Source organism: Salminus brasiliensis, chromosome 13 (genome assembly GCF_030463535.1).
Source record: "Salminus brasiliensis chromosome 13, fSalBra1.hap2, whole genome shotgun sequence".
In the NCBI taxonomy this organism is placed as follows: domain Eukaryota; kingdom Metazoa; phylum Chordata; class Actinopteri; order Characiformes; family Bryconidae; genus Salminus; species Salminus brasiliensis.
The window spans coordinates 23884820-23899302 of record NC_132890.1 but is presented as its reverse complement, the minus strand read 5'-3'; positions in this window follow the sequence as shown (position 1 = coordinate 23899302).

Here is a 14483-nt window from a genome sequence, read left to right as displayed (position 1 = left end):
TTTCTTCTAACAAGCAATGAGAACTAGAGGGTATTTCACAAAGGTTGTCCAAAGCCTGTCCAATAGGGAAAAAGCTGAGGGACATCCCCCTGGACAGTTATTTTTGGGCTTAGGTTGTGTACATCTTGGTAAGTGGAAAAATAAAATAGCTCTGTGTATAAATCAAATGTGATTTTAGGGAGTTTTGGCATAATAGGCCCATTACATAGGGGTTTATTTGGGTATACTATTAGTATATTTCTTTTAAACTAAAAGAAGGTGTGTTTTTTCAGTTTAGTTTTTCTGTATCTCTTAGATACAGTTAGGATCCATAAATATTTGGACAGAGACAACATTTGTCTAATTTTGTTTCTGTACATTACCACAATGAATTTTGAATTTTAAAAAAATTGAGGAGCTAAAGCATTTTTTTAACACAATCCCTTCATTCCAGGGGCTCAAAAGTAATTGGACAAGTGAAATAATTGTAAAAAAAAATAAATAAATAAAAAAAAAACTTATTTTTAATACTTGGTTGAAAACCTTATGTTGGCAATTACTACCTGAAGTCCTTAACTCATGGACATCACCGGACGCTGTGATTCCACCTTTTTAATGCTACGCCAGGCCTTTCGTGCAACGATTTTTAGACTTTCTGTCTGAAGTTTAGTCTTTACCAATGCATGAAATGAATGCTCAATTGGGTTGAGATCAGGTGACTGACTTGGAAATTCAAGAATATTCTGCTTCTTTGCTTTAATAAACTGTGTTGCTTTTGGCTCTATGTTTTGGGTCATTGTCCATCAGTATTATGAAACACAGACCAATCAGTTTGGCTGCATTCGGCTGGATTTGAGCACACAATATGTCTCTGAATACCTCAGAATACATCCGGCTGCTTCTGTCCTGTGTCACATCATCAATAAACACTAGTGACTCAGTGTCACTGGCAGCCATGCATACCCAGGCCATTACACAGCCTCTGCCGTGTTTTACAGATGATGTGCTTTGTGGTATGCTTTGGATCATGAGCTGTACCATGTCTTTGGCATACTTTTTCCATCATTCTGGTAGAGGTTGATGTTAGTTTCATCTGTCCAAAGAATGTTCTTCCAGAACTATGCTGGCCTTTTTAGATGATTCTTAGCAAAGTCCAATCTAGCCTCTTCATTCTTGAGGCTCATGAGTGGCTAGCACCTTGCAGTAAACCCTCTGTATTTACTTATGGTAGATTTGGATACTGATACGCCTACCTCCTGGAGAGTGTTGGTTGGCTGTTGTGAAGGGGTTTCTTTTCACCATGGAAATTATTCTGCGATCATCCACCACTGTTGACTTCGGTGGGTCCAGGTCTTTTTACATTGATTAGTTCACCAGTGCTTTCTTTCTTTCTCAGGATGTACCAAACTGTACATTTTGCCACTCCTAATATGGTAGCAATTTCTTTGATGGTTTTTTTCTGTTTTTGCAGCTTGTTTCACCTGCATGGAGAGCTCCTTTGACTGCATGTTTTCTTTACAACAAAATCTTCCAAATGCAAGCACCACACTTCAAACGAATGATTTAACGTATTAATTGCCCACACCTGCCCATGAAATAGCTTTTCAATCAATTGTCCAATTACTTTTGATCCCTTTAAAAGTCTGTATGTTGATTATACCTGTTTATGACTGTTTATACCAACCAGAATTATAACTAAGTACTCTTAGCTTATACTGCCAACTATGCAGAAAATACTAAGTATATTTGGCCTCTACTTGTACTTAATCCTTAGCTCTGGATATACTTAAACAAACAAACAACAAAAGAATAACAATAAGAATAAGTGTTTATGTTATAATCATAACATTTTAGAATTGGTGTTTTGTTTCTAACTATATTTTATATTTGCATCCAATACAAAATTAGTTTGAACATGTCCATAAAGACAACAAACATTCTTAATCCTGTGAATTATTAGAAATTGTTATATGCGTAGCAGAAATCTTAGGAGAATTACTATTTCAAAATGTCTTCCGGGTTTGTCAGACACTAGATGGAGCTCCTGAGTGAGTCTAAAATGATTAAATGATATTTGAGCAAAATCTACCCCTCGGTGTCCGAACAGCAGAGTTGCTCACTATCTTCAAACGTTGACTGAAGACCCATCTCTTCCAAGAGTTCTTGGGTGAAGTGTGGTGTAGAGTATTATGGTCTCCATACTGACTTTAGTATTCAGTAGTGTCTAATCTTAGAGGTATCTTTTGGCTCCTAGTCTGTAAAAACTAGATAAGGATATTTTCTAAGTAAACAGTGAAGACCTTCTGTAAGTCGATCTGGATAAGAGCATTTGCTAAATGCCTTAAATGTAGATGTTAAATCATAATTTTTAAATGTTGATTATTTTTATACTAAAAAATGCTCTCGTTTCCTCAACACAGAACAGCATTAAATATTTCAGCACTTACATTAATCTAAGTGGTAAGCTATAAGTACTTTGTCACATTCACTTAAAGAAATCTTAGCAATATACTTGCAGTATAAAAACTATTAACTGGGAGTTTACAGGGTGTATACTTAACAGTGACAAGAGTATATAACTAGTGAACTAGTTGCATACCTATAGGCTAACTATGGGTACAGTTACAGAACAAAATTTAACTGTAAAATAGTTTAATACTATTATACATAAAGTATACTTTATATTTACTTTATATACTTTCATAAACTAAAATGTGGGCCAATTTTACTCCCAAGAAGTAATAAAATAGTACTCTCACAAGTATAATAGTAATACATTAATATTACTATACTTGGAATTACTATACTTGAAAAACTTTACTGAAGGCACTTTTACTGTCAGGGTCTACACTGTTAAAATATAAGATCCTTTAGGAATGTTTGGAGGTTCTATTATTTGAAACTGTGGAGTTACTAACAGTTACTATAGTAACTTCGCCTGTCACGGGTTTGATTCCACGATGGGGAGGGCAAGTGGGGGATGATAGGGTTGTGGGTTTGATACCCGGGCTTAGCAAGCTGCCACTGTTAGGCCCTTGAGCAAGGCCATTCACCCTCTCTGTTGCCCACTGCTCCGAGCATGTGTGTTTCACTAGTGTGAATGTGTGTGTGTTGACTGCATGGATGGGTTAAAGGCGAAAGCCAAATTCCATCTGTGTCCAACACTAATGGTTACTATGGTTGTCTTGTCTTGTTTCAGGTGCTCTGAGGAACCTACAAGAAAAGGTTTTTAGAAGAAATAGGTTCCTTAAGAGGTTCCTCCACTGTTTTAAATGGAAGAATCTCCAAATCCCATGATATTTAGACTTTTAACAGTGTACTTGAGTCTACAGGGCTCTACAAAGAATTGGCTATTTCCTGTTCCGGGCTCAGATTTGTTAGAAATTTGTAATGTAGTATATTTCTTTTATTTAAAGGAATATGCCTTTTTACAAGTTGTGCACCATATCTCTCACATATCTCTCTCTCTCACACATCTCTCTCTCTCTCTCTCTCTCTCTCTCTCTCTCTCTCTCTCTCTTTCAGTATAGCTATGATCCATAAATCTCCAGAGTTTGGGGAGTGGGCAAACATGCCCCTGAAATAAACCGGTGCTGAAGTTCAACAGTATGTCAGTCTCAATCACATCATGGATAATGAGAGGTATGTGTTGGGTTGGCAGAAAGGTTATAGTGGATGTTTCCCCTTGTGTATTACCGCTTAAGTGCACCAGCGAGAAGAACTAAAGTGCAGGAAGGCTAAGAGTTGATCAGATGAGGGTGTATACTGCTCTGGCCTTAAAAAATATATACTTGATAATAACCACTGTTAGTGCGTCACAGACGTGTACCATATGGGTTTATTACAGCATGACATTTTCTGTCCATCAACTTAAACGCTTAGCAACAAAGCAAAGCACTGTAACACCGTGTCTGCAAAGATCCGTCTTTGTTAGTGTATGTGAGCCAGAGGGGAACCCTTAGGGCTGTCTAGGACTTGCTTAATTCTGGGAGTGAGAAAATATGTCTGCAATTTTTGGATGATGATGGTATTTAAACTTTTTATGGTTTTATTTTGGAAAATCCAAATAGAAAATGGTCATGAGTTAGTTTTTTACCTGTGGTGTCTAGATGATGCAGACACCGAAGCGAGTTCTTATGAGCAGAACTGAAGATGTACATGTCAGATAAATCGCCAAAACAATTAGGAATCAACCAATCACCTTTTGCTGTACAGTGAATCAACTGACGAATGACAACATGTTTGGTCCACAGCTTCTGAAAGTTCTACATTTAGCACTGACTGGGAATGCTAGTGGTACCATCACCAGGATTCAGTCAGTTGCTAGAAATGGAAAATAGTGGCTGCAGCTCTGTAAAGCTGTGCATTGCTGTTAACTTACTGGCATTTTTGTAGATGTGTTTTTCTTCCCTAATTTTTTGACAAACCTAGCTCTAATAGTCATGGTACTGATCTTGTTTGGGTATCAGTTGAGCCTGGTCAGGTCGGGTCTCAAAGTCATGGACATGCATCAGGTTCGGGCTTCAATTCATTACACATTTATTTCTATAGCACTTTTTACAACAGATGTTGTCACAAGGCAGCTTTACAGAGAGCTGGGTCCGAGCTTTTTTAAACAAGCGCAGTGGCGACAGTAGCAATGAAAAACTCCCACAGATCCAAAGGAAGAAACCTTGAGGACCCATCCTCCTCTGGTCGGCTTCAATGCCATTCCTGTGCAGACCTCTAAATTAGTACATGGGGGACTTGCTTTTGTGAGCAATGAACATTCAGTGTTTTTTTATGTCTGAAATTTAAACATCATGTGTTCTGCAAATTAACGCAAGAACCGCTAACATTCTCTAGTCCATGACCAATTCTTTGCAACTTTCATGATAAGCTTTCAGACACTTGCATCATCTTCTAATGACTTTTGAATGCTGCTGCCTGCAGCCTTTGAAAAAAATGGTATTTTTGATTGGATTTCTCAAGACTATTTCCAGACGTGTTTGGGTAGACGTCAAGTTTTCCGAGCGATAGACTCGTTCTGAGCGATAGACTCAGGGGGTGAAAGGGAGAAAAAGAGAAATAAACTTTGAACAATTTGGCAAACAACAAAGTTCTAGCTTGGAAAATGGCACTGTTTTAAAGCTCTATAAAAGGGAAATTATGGAGATTTAAATGGGGCTCCCTTATGAGCAAGCGGTGCGCAGTTTGGCATTGAGAGATGGAGGGTTGTTCATTAGCTTCTTTTGTTTGTGGTCCATACCGCTTTAAAAACCTCCCCTTTCATTAAAAGCCCATTATAGCCCTCAGAACTTGATCATTAGTGAGGTTCTAATTGCCTTTCACATTAGTGAAAGAGTATATGATTAGAGGGTCTGTATTTCTAGGATTTTGTATGAGTGCTATGAATGGGGGACTTTTTTTCAGTTTAATGGGCAGTTTCTTTATTTCTTCACAAGACAGAGATTTCTTCAACGAAAATATTACTGTGCTTTTACACAACATGACATTGGCAATGACCTACGTTTGACAAAGCTACCGTGAGATTTGAAGTATGTGTGTTCGGTCTTGTAGAATTATAATTATTTTGTTTCATTCAAGGGTGCCAAGTTGTTCATTAATGTGTAAATAATTTCAATAGTAAGTGTGTGACTTTGTCTGGGGTGAAAATGCTCACAGTAGAGCTCTGATTTGGCTTTGATTATTATTATTATTATTATCATTATTATTATTATTGTGAATAATAATAATAATAATAATAATAATAATAATAATCAGGTTAATTAATTATGATTAATTAAGGTTCATTTTAGGTTCTAATTTGTTGGACCTTGTGGACCTTCAAAACCTTTTTGACAGTCATGTAACTAAACAAATGAGCTCTGGAGAAAAATGCTGAAGATCACAGAAATGTATTTATTCGATTATTTTATTAATGATTAAATATTTCATTCCTGTCAGTCATTTACTGAGCTCATACCTTCCAGCTCAATCTTGTGCTAGTTTTCATGGTCACATGATGGATTCTTTGGCACACTCTCTTCCTCTCTTCCTCTCCTCATCACCTCACAAGCTTATACCTGACAGGATTACAGTTCCTTTATCGTTTAATGAGATTTACAGTGTGGGAATGTGTGTCTGTGTATGTGCTGCATTTGTTTGCATGACAATACTAAGAATGGAGGAAAGGTTTCTTTATAGGATTTTGCACAAAAATGACTCTTTGTATGTGGGAAAACCAGGTAACTTTACAATGAAATTATCTGAATTACACCCCTTTGGCTGCATCTTATCCAAATGACCACAGCCCTGCTCTCTCTAACATTATTGCATCAGTTTGATATTGCTTTGCCTGCTTTCTCAAAACCTTTTACTGAATTTATTTTGTAATAAGCTGCATAACCTGGACATAGAGGCTGTTCTCAGGTCCTGCAAGGCAGCAAATTATTTATAATATTAGACCAGTGTTTTTCCAGTCCGGCTCCAGTAGTCCTGAAGGGCCTGAAATGAGCTGATGAGTTCAAGTTCAATATTGGTAAGTAAGCCGTGCAGTTGGTAAGAACTATGTATGAAATAAAAAATGAAAATAAGTACACATAACAAAATTATGTAAAAAAGTAAAGGTCGATCTACGGAAAATCAGACATGTACTGCATGTTGGAGCCCAAGAACAAAAAAGGAACTCCTGAGCTGCTGTCAGAGTCATATCTGTCCGTGAAGGATGATCCATCCTGCGTTTTGCTGACGCTAGACTTCAGCCCTGTCAGCCCCATTACGTCTGCCATATTTCTGCCTAATCCCTCTGACCAGGCTACACAGACAGCTGAAGTCTCGCCTGCCAATCAGACACATTAGCATTAGCATATTAGCAACAACTGGCATGTACTCCCTGCAGCACACCTACACACAGACCTGCATTAAACTGCACTTAATCCAACATTTCTAATCGCTTGGCTGCTTTCAGAACAATGGAGACGGCTGTGTGTTTGAAGATATGCCATATTTGACCATTTTACCATATTTTGCATACCATTATATCCTCAAAACTGGTCAACCACAGGTCTTTCTTCTCAGACAAATAAATACAAAATTTTATATAATTTCTGTACAAATATTGGAAAATCCCATGGTTATATTTAATTTCATAATTGCCCATCATATTATCTGGCTACTTTATGAGCTTTACCTACACTATTAAAAATCAAGGTGCTACCAAGGGTTCCTTGTGACACCATAAAGAACCATGTTTGTAAAGAAGCTGTAAGTGTGAAGAGAAGCTGTAATTGTAGTTATGGCATTGCTCTACAAACCATTACCTGATAGCTCTACTATATTGGTGTACAATTACAGACTGCATACATATGGTTGGGGTGGTGGGTTGTATCACTGTAGTGTGTGTGGAGCTGCTACGAGTGTATCAAGTGATCTTACTGGTATTTATACACACATCAATATCACTGCTAGGTTAAGAGTTGGTCTACCACCTAAAACCATCCAGCCAAGATTAGCTCTTTTGTCAGAAACTGACCTTTAATGAAGGACTGGACAAGGGGTATCCAACCCTGGTTCTTATGAACCCCCGGCCCTGCAAATTTTATTAGACCTGATCCAGCTAATCAGCTAATCAGCAGTTCACAAGCCTTTCCTGAGTTGAGGGTGGTGTGTTAGAGGGTACTCAGGACCAGGGTGGGGAGCCACTGCTCTAGGCCAAAGGTGTGGAAACAAGGGCCAGAATCCAGCACAGTTTGATGATTTCCCTGCTCTAACACACCAACTAAAGCTGGCAATGAATGGGTGAGTTGATCTGCTTGTGCTTTAGCTGACCTTCTGGACTAGAGATCTCCATCCTTGCTCTAGCTCTTCATACATGGCCAGTTTCTAGCTAATCAGCTAATCAACAAGCCCTTTGGCAGTGTGTTAGACTACGTTCTTATGACAATCCTCAATAATAATCAATTCCCATTTTTTGCTCAGATCGGATTTGGCCATCTTGATTGTTCACATTCATAAATAAAGGTGATCTGAATCTGTCTGTAATGCTACCTTTACGCATGTCGCCTCCGTCCCCAACAAAAAAATGTTCCTCTCTTCCATTGTTGTTTTGCCGGGCTGCCAGTAATGCCTGAGGACGACAGCACTCATCGCATGCGTACAGGCACAAACCTAAAACCCTCAAATCTGATCTGACCATCCACATTCATGTCTCATGCCCTTTAATCGGATGCATATCCAATCTAGGACTGCATATGAAAGGCTGTGTTCAGACTGCCAGCCCCAATTCAATTTTGATAGTTAGATTGTATCTAGATTGATTTTTGATAGACTGGACAGTAAATATAAAAAACATGAAATTAGATTTTTGCTAATTGGATCCAGTTGGATGGTCTGGCTGCTCAAAAGTGTCTTTTGCGTCTTTTATAAACAACGACCACATCAAATGCAGAATGACAGGAAGAGCAGGAATCCAAGAAGAGCGCTAAAGGATGCCTCTGTCGTTACCACAGCAACCTGTGCAGACATGCAAATCCGATCTGATTACTTGAAAATAACAGTGTGAACAGTCATCTCACCAGATCTGATTAGAGAAAGAAATCTGCCTGCGGTCAGTGACTCAAATCTGATTTGAAAAGATCAGATTTGACATATCTGATCAAGAACTTTGATGCTTTTGACAGTAAATTATAAGGCATAATTTCATACACCTTGTAACTAATCAACCAATTTACCAGGCTATACTTCATAGTTTTGCAAACACAGCACTTTCACATACATAGCATCCACCTCCTCTCCACTCTAAACCCTCTTATAGTGAAAATTAGGACATTTCTCAAATGTTTCTCTGCTGTTGTACAAACTGCTGTTCAGCATCTTTAACATTAATGACTCTTTACAGTGGACAGCCCTGGAAACAGGCTGATTAATGTGTGTATCTGTGTGCAATCCTTCATCAAATGGAAGTGGAAAGACCCAAAGTGACAGTTAAAACACAGTTATTGGACCCAGCCTATGATTTCTGGTGCTTGTTGGCTGGGAGTCTGGAATCAGTCAGCGTGAAGTCAAAGGGAAACGAGCTAATGTGATGTTTCTTGGCTTTGACCCATGATGTAGTGATGAAGCTCCCGAGAGGTTTTGATATAAATGCTTATACACTATACTACAGTCTTATGCAAAAGTTTGGACAAGCTTGGCCTTTTTTTGGTCTTTTTTATGGACAAATAGTAAACACAGCCCCTATAGCATCAACAATAAAATCATCAGTGTGGCCTTGTAGTTGGAATTATCCTGGGGTTGTCTTGCTGCACAACTTGTTAAAGCTTTTTATTATTATTATTATTATTATTATTATTATTACCCAGTTTTTCTCCTCAATTTTAGATACCTACTACTAACCTCAATTTTAGATAACCTACTTGTTAGTATTCTCCCCTATCACATGTAATGCTCCCGATACTGGAAGGGTGGGGCCTGACAAATGCCTCCTCCAACTCATGCACAGCTCATGCTCATCAGCCACCACCTCTTTTCCAACTCCCGCCGATGCAACGTCACCGGACAAGCAATGCTCTCAGAGGAAAAAGCGCCGGGATACCCAGCAATTGTGACAATTGTGCTTTCTCGGGCTCCAGCTGCTGATGGCATGGTTCCTGTAGTTTGTAGTGGCAGCGCCTTAGTCCGCTGAAGAAGGTTGTAACCCTGTGAGGGCCATTCCATAAGCTTTAATTTGTGTCTCATGAAACATTGAGTTTTTATAATGTGGTCACAGGTGGTGTATTTGTGTCTCTGAAAATTTATAGTGCACCCACCTCTTGAGTTAGCTAAACTTTTATGCAGGTTTCTGGCCTATCTGTTATATAGGGGATCAAGTCTATGATTTCTGGCACTAAGAGTTAATTAGGTAGCCTCTGTGAATGAGTCTTGGAGATCTGGAGGTCTACTCTAACTCTAGCTAGAACCATTCAGTGAGGGCCAGGTCTTGTGTACAAAGTTCCACAGAGCCAATCAGGTCCAAGTCCATCCTTCAGCTGCAACCTTCCGTGAGAGACCTTAATCCTGTTCTTGGCTAATCCCACCACTTCTCCACCTGCCTGTCCTCCAGCCCTGTCACCAATCTCTGGGATGAATGCATACTGCTGAACACTAAAGGTAAATCTTTATACAGCTTACTGTAGGCAGATGAAGCTCAGGAAACATGTAAAATAGGACTTACTTACAACTTTGTAGCACATCATTGTTTATTTTTCCCTGATACATGTTATTAATGCAGAGAAATGAACAAAATGATAATTTTCGAATAATGAGCTCACGTGAAGTAATTCTTATTTCTCAATTAATGCATCAATTAAATTAATTAGATGCTGGATCATTGCTGTCACAGAACAAAACGTGTATCTCCAAAATGGCAACTTTACAGGAGAAGGGAAAGAATTTTTAGGCATTTTCATTAACTTTTGGTGTCCTAAGTTATTGCAAGTGAGCTTTTCTCACAAATCAACGATTAGATTATTTACTAGGTAATAAAAAATGGTAAAATTATTATTGCAATTTATGGATAATAAAATGCATTTTGAAATTAAATTCTTGGATTATTAATTTTTAAAGTACCTCCTTCAACATAATATGCTCATCATACATTGCATCTTTGTCGTTGTCACACAAAAACATTGTATCTCCGAAATGCTTGCTTTACTCTTAATAGAAGTCAACCTAAAAATATTTTCATACAAGTCATTTTGGAGCATTTCTATTAGTCCATTCATCATATATTTTTAATATACTGTGAAGAACATCTGCCAGATTTACATAATGTCAAAAAAAACAGATGAAAAATGCAGATACAAGGTTTTTCTGTGACAGATATTTAGCATAAGGAACGTCAGTCTTCATGAAGCTTTCTTGAGAAAATCAAGCGTGTGTAGATCTACAAGTAGTCCCACAAGATACCCGAACAGATAGATTTGATTTGTGAAGCACATGAAACCACTGATTTTAATTAGCATTGATGCTGTATACTCTGTCCTAACTGCATGCTTTTTAGTTTCTATTTCTATTTTTAAAATATTTATGGAATTAAACAAAGATTAAGAAATTATATTAAACTCTGTGAACTCTGTGTACAGTTAAAACCCATTGAAGGTGCACACTTGAACCATAAGAACTTTGTTGACCACTTGAGGCTATATTTACATTGTTTTTCCCTTAGGGGCCAAAAAGGTACCTGTACATCAAATTGAAATTGGGAGTTTTGGGAGGTTGGGAGGTTTGACCGAAGTGCAATAGAACCAACCAGTTGTCAGATTACTCTTTAAATTTAGTCTGGAGTCTTTCTCTATCTCTCTTACTCTGGGCCATGGAACTTATTGGCAGGTTCACTGCAGTAGCCACAGGCTGGGGCATTTCTTTCTGCCCCTGCTCTGGCCTGTGGAGATTAGGGTCAGAAACGTTAATCGCTGATTAGCGGTGACAGCTTTCCATACAAACAGCCATGACCCCCCCCCCCCCCCCCCCCCCCGCCCCCTGTAGCTAAAGGCCACGGAGAAGGACAGTGATGGAAACAGGTTGTGTCTCTATAGGGCAAGGGAGTGAAAGTCGATGAGCAAACCATGTCAACATTCATTTGGGAAGAGTCTTAGGTGGTCTTAGGTGGTGTAGCTTCATCTGAGTGGCTTAATGATTAAAAAGTCTAGATGTACAAAGTGTGCTACAAAGTGTTCCTTGGGCAATGCCATAGAAGAACCATTTTTGGTTGATCGTGTGTTTATTGTTTTTATGTCTGTTTAGATTCCTTCACTATTTTAGAACTATATGTAGTTTTATATAATGCACAATGAAAGTCCTTCAGTCATTCCATGATAATTCACCAGTCAGTTCACTCTATACAGTCTTATGTTAATGTTTTGGCACCCCTGGTTAAATAAGACATTTTTAGTTTACAATGATTCTAGAAGATAAAAGAAAAAAAATAGAAAAAAAATATCTGCAGAACTCAAATTCAACAATGACAGGCTTCATCCGTTGAATCAGGTGTGCTTGAGATAAAACATCAAATACCTGGACTGACTAAAGGTCTGTTGACTGTTACATTAGATTGCATGCTAGAAATATGGCTCAGTCAAGAGAGTTGTCCAAAAAGTTCAGAGAAGAGATCACTGCCTTGCACAAACAAGAAAGAGGATACAAAAAGAGAGCAAAGCACTTAATGTTCCTGGAGATACAGCTGGAAGCAAAGTTCACCGCAAAGGAACACTGGCTACACTTCCTGGACGTGGCACAAAGAGGAAGCTATCACTTTGGCAGAAAGAGCTATAACCGCCTGCCACCAGATTCCTGAGGTGGCAGGTTGTCTAAATCCCTTGAGTGACTGCAAAAGATCTGCAGCAAGTTTTGGTGGCAGGAGGCACTGAATTTTCACTTTGCTAAATAAGGAGATCTATAGGTCTTTATGCCCAAACCCCAAGCCGTACACCTCTGCTGACCAAAAAGCCCCAAAACATTGTCTCCAATCTGCACAAAAACTTATAATAAGCCACAGATGAAGCGTGGGAGTCACTGGACCTTCCAAAAAGCAGATGCCAAGCAGGCCTCATGTCAGGTCCACTAAGGCATGGTTTCAGAAGAAGTCCTGGAAGATTCTGGAGTAGTTGCCACAGTCGCCTGACTTGAACCCCTTAGAAAATCCTAGAAAAATGGTGGGGTTTGAAGAAGGCAGCTGCAGCCACAAACCTAAGAATATTAGTGAACTGGAAGACACTGCCCATGAGGAATGGGCTATGATTCTTCCAGAATGCTACCAGAAGCTGTTGTCTGGCTATGCATCATTTTCGCATGTCATAACTGCTAAAGGTGCTCTACTAAGGACTAAAGATACTTATCATGAAGGGGTAGAATAATTCAGATACCTTTTCTACACATTTTAGATACAGTTCCTTTTTTATTTACTGCATTTACCATATTTGGAAAAAAATTACCATTATTTTTGCACATGCTACATTTACCGTTTTGCAATATGTTAAATGACTACATAACTAAATTATGCTTTAGAATGTTCAGAAAATTGTTTTTGCTTTCTGGAGGATGTCACTTATTAACACCTAAAATAAAAAAGAAATACTGGTACATTTGACCAGGGGTGCCCAAAACTTTGCTTACGACTGTAGCAAACACATGGAACATAGGTAACACTTTTTATTAATTAAATTTCACAAACATTGTTAGTTATGTTGTTAGAGAGTCACTGATTACCCATTATTAATTTGATAAGTATTGATAGAACAATTATTTATCAACTATTTATAACTATTTATCAGCATTGGTAGTTACAGTAACTGCTTAGGTACTTAGTAATTACATAGTTCAGTAAAATTAACTGTACTATTGTTAGGGTTTTAATTCATATAAAGAAGTAACGTAAGAACTTACTAGTACTACTTATGTGTTAGTCTTGTTAATTGTCTTCTGATTCATCTACTAATTTATCTCCTCACTTGTGCTCCATTGTGCAGCCTTGATTGACCCGCTGTCATCAGTCTTTATTTTCCACTTTTCCAGGGGACACAAAAAAGAGTAATTCAGATATCTGTAGCTACTCAAACCTTAATTATGAGTTTCTAATGTAATTAGTGATGAAGAGCATCACTTTACCTGCAGGGACAGATAAAGCATTAATTAATGGCCACATAATAAAAAGTTAGAAGTAATTAATGATGCAAATGTAAGGAGAGTTCTGAGCTCAGTGTGAAAGCTGAGGCTGTGGCACTGAAGGAAATCTGCTACTGAACTTTTACTTCATTTTGCACAACGGAGAAGAAGAGTGTAGCGACACATCAGGAGATTAATTATTATAATTATTAGGAGATTAATTTTATTGAGAATATTGAGAAGAATAAGAATTTCTCATGTTACTTCTGTACTACCTTCTGTAATAAGCAGCAGTTAGTACACAGTTAATTAGTAGATGAGCACTGAAATAATGATCTAGAATTATTCACGCTACATAATTATGAATTAATAAGTACTTTATACTTTTTTAATCGATCACTAAATAAAAATAATGCTAATATGTAGTTAATAAGCATATTAATAGTGGTCAATTGATGACTTATTAACAATATCATGAATAATTATTTATGATATTTAATATAAGGTTTCGCTGCTGTCCAATGAAAAGCATGTATCTCCATTTTTGTTCTTTTTTTGTTTGTTTTTCTCCATGGTTTGGACAGTGTAGCTGCTCTGTACACTGTGTATTGATTCCGAAAGAACAGACCAATAGAAATGCTCTACATTATGTTGAACTTATTTTACATTAACTTCCATTCAAAGTTCAGAACAGCTTTTCCTTCACTTGTAAAGTCGACACTTTGGAGATACATGTTTTATGTTGGACAGCAACAGAATATAATCTCTCTTTGTTTTTGGAATGATTTGAAAGTTAACACATTCACTTTTTAATGACATGACTGGTGTGTAGTTGATTGTCTAATTGTAAATATTAATTTCTAAGAATGCAGTTAGTTAATAGG